The 8,565-nt window shown below is 36.8% G+C and overlaps 1 pseudogene; it reads right to left on the reverse strand.

Annotated features, from left to right (window-relative positions):
- Nucleotides 1-789: 789 nt before the first annotated feature.
- Nucleotides 790-8,565, reverse strand: part of LOC107756906 (probable leucine--tRNA ligase, mitochondrial) — a 43,386-nt pseudogene continuing 35,610 nt past the window's right edge.

Genomic DNA, 8,565 nt, shown 5'->3' on the forward strand with positions numbered 1-8,565 from the left:
AAACAATAACTAAGCAAAAAAGTAAAGCAAAACAAAGAAACACAAAAAAAGCAAAACTAAAAAAACAAACAAACAAAACTAAAAAAAATCAAGCAAGAACGTAACTAAGCAAAAAAAAGGGAAACAAAGCAAAACAATAAACAAAAAGCAAAGCAAAACATGAAGTGGAGAAAGTAACAGCAGTTATCAAATGACTAAATTATGATATTTGCTCAGGTGGGTGCTGGGGTCTTATCTATCGGATTACAACGTATATCCATTTTGTTAATTAAACATTACACATAGTGCGCATTGAATTAGAGTTAAGTCGGTCAGCGTGGTAGTCCAGGCTCACATAGTCATAGGCCACTATTGTTAAGCCTGTTGGCGTGGTAGCCAAGGCTCACATAGCCATAGGCCACTAGCGTTAAGCCGGTCGGCGTGGTAGCCCAGGCTCACATAGTCATAGGCCACTAGCATTAAGCCGGTCGGCGTGGTAGCCCAGTCACACATAGATAGTAATACATGCAGTTCACATGGCTCTTCGGAGCAGCAGCAGTACATATGTCTTGGCGGCATCTCAGCCAATCCTGTGCCGTCTTTAAGGGCGACGCCCCTTTCCCTGAGAGGGACGGTACTTTAGGTAACATGACTGGCAGCTCCTCCACTGGAACTGGCACAGGCCCGCATGCGCTGCAGTGCACTATGGGAATGGGTGTGCCCCAGTAGCGCTGCCTCGAGATCAGCCAGTCACGTAACTTGGTACTAGTGAGGTATCCACCAGCGTTCCTCATACAGCGGATGAGATGATCAGGATGTGTAACCGGTTAGCTGGTTAACCTCTGCTCTCATGTTTAATCGTGATGGTGAGTTTACCTCATCTGAGTTTATTAGAGTCTGCACTCCGTCTTCTTCTGTCTTCAGAACAGAGTTCCAGCTCAAACCCAGAGACCGAGCCAACTCTGCGTCCTCCTCACTGCTCTCTGGGATGCCTGTTATTAAGAATACAGAATTAAAAAGTAGTTTGAAAGAAAACTAGTTTTATATATCTAATGATAAATGCAAGAAGTGTGACTTTTTGTGGTTGTTTAGAGTTCCTCTGCAGGACACCGGTGTTAAATTTAGGACTGGATCCTTCACCTAAGGCCCGGTTTAAGGGTCACTTCATGCATTTTTACTCATCAAATAGCAATCTGATTGTTAATGTTAGTTTCATACACTATTGGCCACATAAATGTGTGTCTGAGAAAACGTAGCCAAGTGTAAATACAAGTTTGTACGTGTCATTTGGTTTAATACTTTTTAAATCTAATTTCTAATCTAATGCAACAGCATTTGTGGGTCAAAATGAATGTCAAGTTAGCAGAAACATAATATTTGCATTCATGTTGGTTGCACAACTTTATACTGAAATTTACAGTTTACACAAAACACAAGACTTTATATGATGTCAATCAGTGTAACCATTAAGAAAAAATATCCTTAAACACTGCATACATGTGAGTGTTTGCGTCTTAATCATTAATTTAAAATATATACAATTATTTCTACTGTCGGAGTAAATAAATATGATTTCTTTGAATTATAAAGAGCATTCTTAGGGTTTACCATTTGAAAACCTGAATTACTCTCGCAATGTCATAAAAACTCAATTTAACAAATATTTGTATATACTATATTTAATATAGAAAACATTATTCATATTTATGTATTTCAAAAAATGTATTGTTTTGTGTTTGTCTTATCTGTGAAACAAAATCATTACGACTAAACAACCCTGCACTGGCTTGGTGGAGAAATTGTTTTCAAATATGAATAACATTTTAAAAGAAAACTACTTTTTATTCCAACAGTATATTACATATAAGAATGTCGGGATTTTAATTCCATTACAATTTCAGGTTGGATAAAGCTTCTCGATATTTTCTCTAAATCAGAATTTAAAAACATTTTCTTGAGTGTATTCATTATATGAATGAAACATTTCAATGAGCATCATGTCATCGACTTTCAGACATTTTTAAGCATGCTATAAGTGTCTAAATACTTTTTGGGGCAACTGTACATGAGGCTGAAGAGCTCTTACAGAAATCCTTGATGCTGGAGTACAGCATGCTGGGAAATTGTTTAATGAGGTGTCTATAGTATATGCGTAAAAACACTGGAAAATAACTAGAGCGTTCCCTGATGCATTCTGTAGATTCTCCTTAAGAAATTCACTCGCATACAAAATGTAATGACACTGCTGTCTCTGCTGGATAAAATCCCAATGCATTCTGAATGTACTGCATTAACAAACTAAAGATTTACAGAGATCCTCCCTTCACACACACACACACACACACACACACAGAGAAGCATCTTCTCACCTATCACAGTGTCCAGATGTCCGTCGAACTCATTCTTGCCGAAGATCACCACTGGAACCTCGCGGCTGGTGAACACATTAAGGGCCGTGACCTCAGTCAGGCTGTCTGCGCAAGCAGGAGTCAAAGGTCAATCAACCAGCGCTGGTAACTAAGGCTGAATCTGAGATCTCATTAACCGAAATCTGTCCTCTTCCAAAGCCTTTGGGGTTCACAGTTATTTCAGGGTTTGGTGCGAGACCACAAAATCAACAACTAACCACCAGAGCCCGGAGAGTTAAAACACACCTACACACCACAAAAACAATATATTAATGCATCTGTACATCTTCATGACATGCATTCATTCTTTACTGTCATCTTCATGTAAGTAACTTTATAAAATATAAGCTAGTGATGCAACAAAATTTCAGCAGTCAAATTTTTTTTGGCTGAAACAGTTTTCTATTTTGAATATATTTTTAAAATGTCATTTATTCCTGCAAGCATAAGAGATTTTTTTCAAAAATCTTAATGATCCCAATCTTTTGACCGGTAGTGTATGCACTATTTTATATATTCATTATATTTTTACGTCATTATTTAATGTATGTTTGAATAAATCTGTCATGAAAACAAATTTGTGTTACAGCCACCATTTAAATGCCTATATTTCAACAACAAATTGAGTAGAAACATAATTCTATTATTAAAAATGTGACATCAAAAAACTGCCTTATGTGCACTTTAAATGTTTATACAACTGTTGATGATTAAATACATTTAATTAATGAATTATTAAATAAACTATTTGTTTTGTTTTGGTTTTGGAAAACTGTAATTTCGGTTTCAGTAAAAAAATATTTTGCCGTAAAACTTTAAAAGTGCTGATGGAATATGTTTCACTATTAAACCCTGTTGAACCCCTTCAGTTTCCATAGATGATGTTCCTGAGAGAATCACTTCTCAAGCATCTAATATCTGTGCCTTCAGGTGTGTGTGTGTCTGTGTCTGTGTGTCTGTGTCTGTGTGTGTGTCTGTGTGTGTGTGTGATTCTCACCTCTGCCGGGTCTCAGGGCTCTGAGCAGAGCTGTTTTGAGGGCACTGGAGCCGTGCAACAGCCGGTGGGAGGGCAGGACTGAGACATAAGCCGCTCCGAACACAGCCTCTGGAGAACAAGTGTAGCAGACAACACCTCTCCTGATTCACGACCATCCACCTGACAAACAGAGATGCAACAGATACACCGATTCTGGCAAACGGACACTCTCTCTGTGCTGGAAATCAAATTATGATTTAATAAGCACAAATATCCTCCCACAACAGACTCGAAGAAACAAAGCTGGACACACAGTACACGGCCTGCAGCCAAACTCTGAATCAAACCTGATGAAATGCACACGCTCATATGCCAGCATGGAAATTCATCATTTCATAGAAAGTGCTGTGTGAGCAGTTAGCAGTAAATACAGCTCTGAAAGAGCTGCGAAGCTGATAAAAACCAAATCCTGTCTGGATGCACAAGAGCTGTAAGTGTATTTCATAGATGAAGCATTCAGTACCTTCAATATGTGGTTGAAAAAGCAGCCTGAGCAGTCTCCAATCCAGTTAGCCTGCATGCTTTTGACTTCATACCATTCGGGTAGATCTGCCAAAGCATCAAGAAGAGGCTGCAAGACAAAATAATGTATTAATGACTACATGCATGCATACATACAGAAATAAATAAATAAATAAAATTATACGTGAACATATTTAATTTATCTAAGCATCCAAAAGAGACTGCAAGACAGAATTTAGTATTAATAACCACTAACTAAATAAATAAATAAAAATACATAAATAACATTATATGTGAATATATTTATTTAATTTGATCTAATCTATAATAAATATACAATAAAAAAAAACTTGGGGTTGGTACGATTTGAATGTTTTTGAAAGAAGTCTTGAATGTGTTTAAAAGAAGACTCTTATGTTCACCAAGGCTGCATTTATTGGATACATTAAAAACATTGTAATATTATTACAATTTTATTACAATTTAAAACGGCTCTTCTCTATTTTAAAATGTAATTTATTCCTGTGATGCAAAGCTGAATTTTCAGCATCATTATCATGTCACATCTTTCGTGTGACATGATCTTCAAAAATCATTCTAACATGCTCATTTGCTGCTCAAGAAACTTTTCAGATTATTACCAGTTTGGAAACCTACATCTTTTTTCAGGACTCTTTGATGTCCATAAGAACCACATTTGAAACGGAAATCTTTTGTAGCCCCTCAAACTTTTGTAAATTGTAAATATATTACTTATTTCTGGTTTGCCAACTGAAATACTTCCAAACAAAGTCTCAGTAGTGGCGTTACTTAACGAATGATTGAATGTTTTTAATAAATTGGTTGAGTGAATAATTCAATGACTCATTGACTTTCTTTACAATCCAGAAGTCTTCAGCAGCGCCCCGTCTGTGGTCACTATTAGCAATAATCTCTCCCAAGCGGTCATGGTTTAGCGTGAATAGGTTATTCCCTGCTGGTAGATGCTGCAACTACATAATTTAGCAGGGGAAAAAAACTGAGCAAAGCTGTGTGTAGTTTGCATACTTATGTGGAGTCCATTGAGATGAATGGGAATGCTAATGGACAACTTCAAGTGTTATAGAATTTCTTGATCTCTCCATGCTAATGTCATGCAACTGTTTCAGCAGAAGACGGTCATTTTACTGGCATAAAACGAGCAACTGCCTTCACATTACGAGTGAAGAACGAGGCTTAAAGAAAACCTTATGAACTGCCCAAAGTCTCAACACACACACAAACTCAGAGTCGGGCTGAAAAAAGAAACTCTTGGGGTGGGAAAAAAAAAGATGAGGCAGACGATGGAAAAGAGGAAGCTATGCATAATAACGAAGGTTCAGGCCAAAAGGCTCAGCTGGGCTGCCGAGCACTGAAAGGATGGAATGTGAAAAGCTAACAGTTGGGTTTTGACATCTCGCTCCTCTTGTCTCTAGCCATTAGCAGTCTCACTCACAAGAGGCTTCGCTCCCTGAGTGCTAAACAAATGGAAAATAATTGTAGGGCCCCAAATGTTGTCCGTTTCCTCGACACTGCACTCATTAGCGACTCGGACGCACTCGCAGGAAGGAAATTTCACACTTGCACAAAGAGGCGGAAGGGGGTAGAGATGCGGCCGTCTCATTTGAGAGCGCTTCAATCACGGTATTCTAATCTTCAACTCATTTGAGCAGAACGCTCTACAAAATGAGTTCTGAACAGGACAATGCGAGCAATTTTTGAAATGCGTAAAGGTCATGAGTGTCATTCTTTCAGCTGAAACACTTTACTATACATATACGTAAGCCAGTAGATTGACTTCTTGGAGTGTGTAAACACTTTGTCGGTTTTAAAACATTGCTCTGGAGAACCTCATGTGTTTAGTAGCGTGTCAGTCCTCTTCCATCCTTATTAATTGCTTTCAGACCTTCAACAGAAGAGGACAAGACTTCATCAAAAACACTCTATAGGTGTGACCAGGGCCAAAAATTTACTTTCCATTAAAGGGATAATATTTGCCCCCTAGAAGTGATTTCTGGGAGCATTTTTTTAACAGAAATTACCTTATTAAATGCATTTATGGTATATTTTATGTCAAACACTTAAATTAAACAAACTACTTCAATAAATCAGAATACTAATACTATAGACTGTTACCAACCAAATTTTATCAACAAAATCCATCTTGGTGGAACAGAACCTGCATCTGGCATGGCATTTCTGTTTATTTTAGGACTGTCAATTTAGCGTGTTAATTTGGTGTGATTAATTATGAAAAAATAATGTGTTAAAATTATTCCATTTACCCAGATCTCCACCCACAAGTATTCTCATAGCTTTGTAAAATTACGGTTGATGTCACATGGATTATTTTAACGTCCTTCATTAAATCATGTCCTTCGATCATGTCCTTGCTTTGTTTGTGAGCCTTGATCGTGGTAGGACCCTTGCGGTCTATGGGAGGGTCAGAGAGCTCTCGGAATTCATCAAAAATATCTTAAGTTGTGTTCCGAAGATGAACGAAGGTCTTACAGGTTTGGAATGACATGAGGGTGAGTAATTAATGACAGAATTTTCATTTTTAAAGGTTTAAAGGAGGCGTTTGAGAACCACTGCATTAATCTCCCAGCATTACTTATGTAATTCTAATTGTATTGCAGTGTAAATGCATTCATGCCTCCTCTGAACAATCTATGTAAATATACCTAAATGCCACAGATGCAGCTCCTGAAAACAATGTTATGGCCACATTGAAGCCTTAAAAGTTCATGTGCAATAAATTCTGTTGAATAAAAATATTATTCTCAAGTTACTTTTATTGTAAGGTCTATTCAACACTTTTCTCATATAATACAATAATGACTTTATCAAACCGTTTAAGAATTAGTATTAAGCTTTTTATGCATTAGAAAATCAAGATTTCACACTGGTTATTTTAGTAGCATTCAATAAAAATATTATTCTCAAGTTACTTTTATTGTAAGGTCTATTCAACACTTTTCTAATATAATACAATAATGACTTTATCAAACCTTTAAGAATTAGTATTAAGCTTTTTATGCATTAGAAAATCAAGATTTCACACTGGTTATTTTAGTAGCATCGTCACATATGGTTGCCGCAAGCCCGCCGGCCACGCCATTCTCAAGCCCGCCCGCCTCTGCTCACTCTAGCCCGCCGTGTGTTATATAATACAATAATGACTTTATCAAACCGTTTAAGAATTAGTATTAAGCTTTTTATGCATTAGAAAATCAAGATTTCACACTGGTTATTTTAGTAGCATTAAAAACAAACGTTATTCAAACTGAGAATAAATAATACACAGACCAAGAGCAAAGAATGTTCCATGACTTCAGTCTAGCACGAGTTCTGCACTCTCACAAAAAAATCCCATTATAATCACTGATGCCCATCTAAATCTAATGTAATTGACACTTTTCATTAATTTTCACGTCACTTTAATTGTGACTTCCATAATAGATTCAGATTAATTGTGCCTATTTTTTGGGGGACATTTTGGTGGCACCATTCATTTCCGACCCTGGTTGTGGCAACCCTACCAAAAGTTTGCTAGTGGGATATACAACCTGAAAAATACTCATTCTAATATTTCTAGAAAAACATCATAAGCCAAGTTCAAACCGAAATGAAAGGGGTCATATGATGCGATTTCAATTTTTCCTTTCTCTTTGGAGTGTTACAAGCTCTTGGTGCATAAAGAAGATCTGTAAAGTTGCAAAGACTAAAGTCTCAAATCCAAAGAGATATTCTTTATAAAAGTTAAGAGTCAGTCACGCCTACCTAAAACGGCTCGTTCTAACACGCCCCCACATACCTACGTCACGATCTGGGAAAATTTGCATAACGCATAGAGGAGAAACAATAATTTACAGTATGTGGAAATAATGTGTTTTTTTAACTTTAAACCGCATAAACACATTTCATTACACCAAATACACAAAATAATGTTCTTTTTAGCAACATCATATGACCCCTTTAAAACCACAGAAATATGGACCCAAGAACTATTCACTAATGTAATTGTGCTTTGGTTTCTCACAGCCTGTAATGCAGGAGAGGATTTTATCAGCCAAACAGGCCTGCCAGCATTCAGTCTGCAAACATGCTTAGATCTGACTTGGACACACTGCGAGGAGTAAGAGGCAAACAAAAGGCTCAAAGAGCCAAGAACGGCAGAAGAGCCAAACCAAAGGCTACATTTCTCTATTCAAACCTGTGCATGTTTTCAAAAAGAAAAAAACGTGGTTCAACAAGGCTATAGAGAACATTTCTGAAACCATATAGAGAGTCTCCATGGCAACGCACAAATCTATGAAACAGTGGAAAAAGTGATGCAAGGTAGCAAGTGTTTGGTGATCTGTTAGGAGACAAAACTATTTGCATAAATTTTGCATGACGGGGTATCGCGAAGGTGTTCTGGGTGGTTGTTTATTAGCCTACATTATATAGCAAGTCTCTATGAAGCTCCCTCCTTCCATGTACACTGTTGAAGTTACTAAGATTTTGTTTTGTAAAGAAATTAATACATTTGTTCAACAAGGATGCATTGAATAATGTGACCGTAAAAGACATTTAAAGTGATAAAAAAAAATATATATATATATTTAAAAAATTTTTTTTTTTTTTTTTAAATTCTGTTCTTCGGAATTTAAATTTTGG

This window comes from Sinocyclocheilus rhinocerous, unplaced genomic scaffold (assembly GCF_001515625.1).
Source record: "Sinocyclocheilus rhinocerous isolate Xijiao unplaced genomic scaffold, SAMN03320098_v1.1 scaffold1585, whole genome shotgun sequence".
Classification (NCBI taxonomy): domain Eukaryota; kingdom Metazoa; phylum Chordata; class Actinopteri; order Cypriniformes; family Cyprinidae; genus Sinocyclocheilus; species Sinocyclocheilus rhinocerous.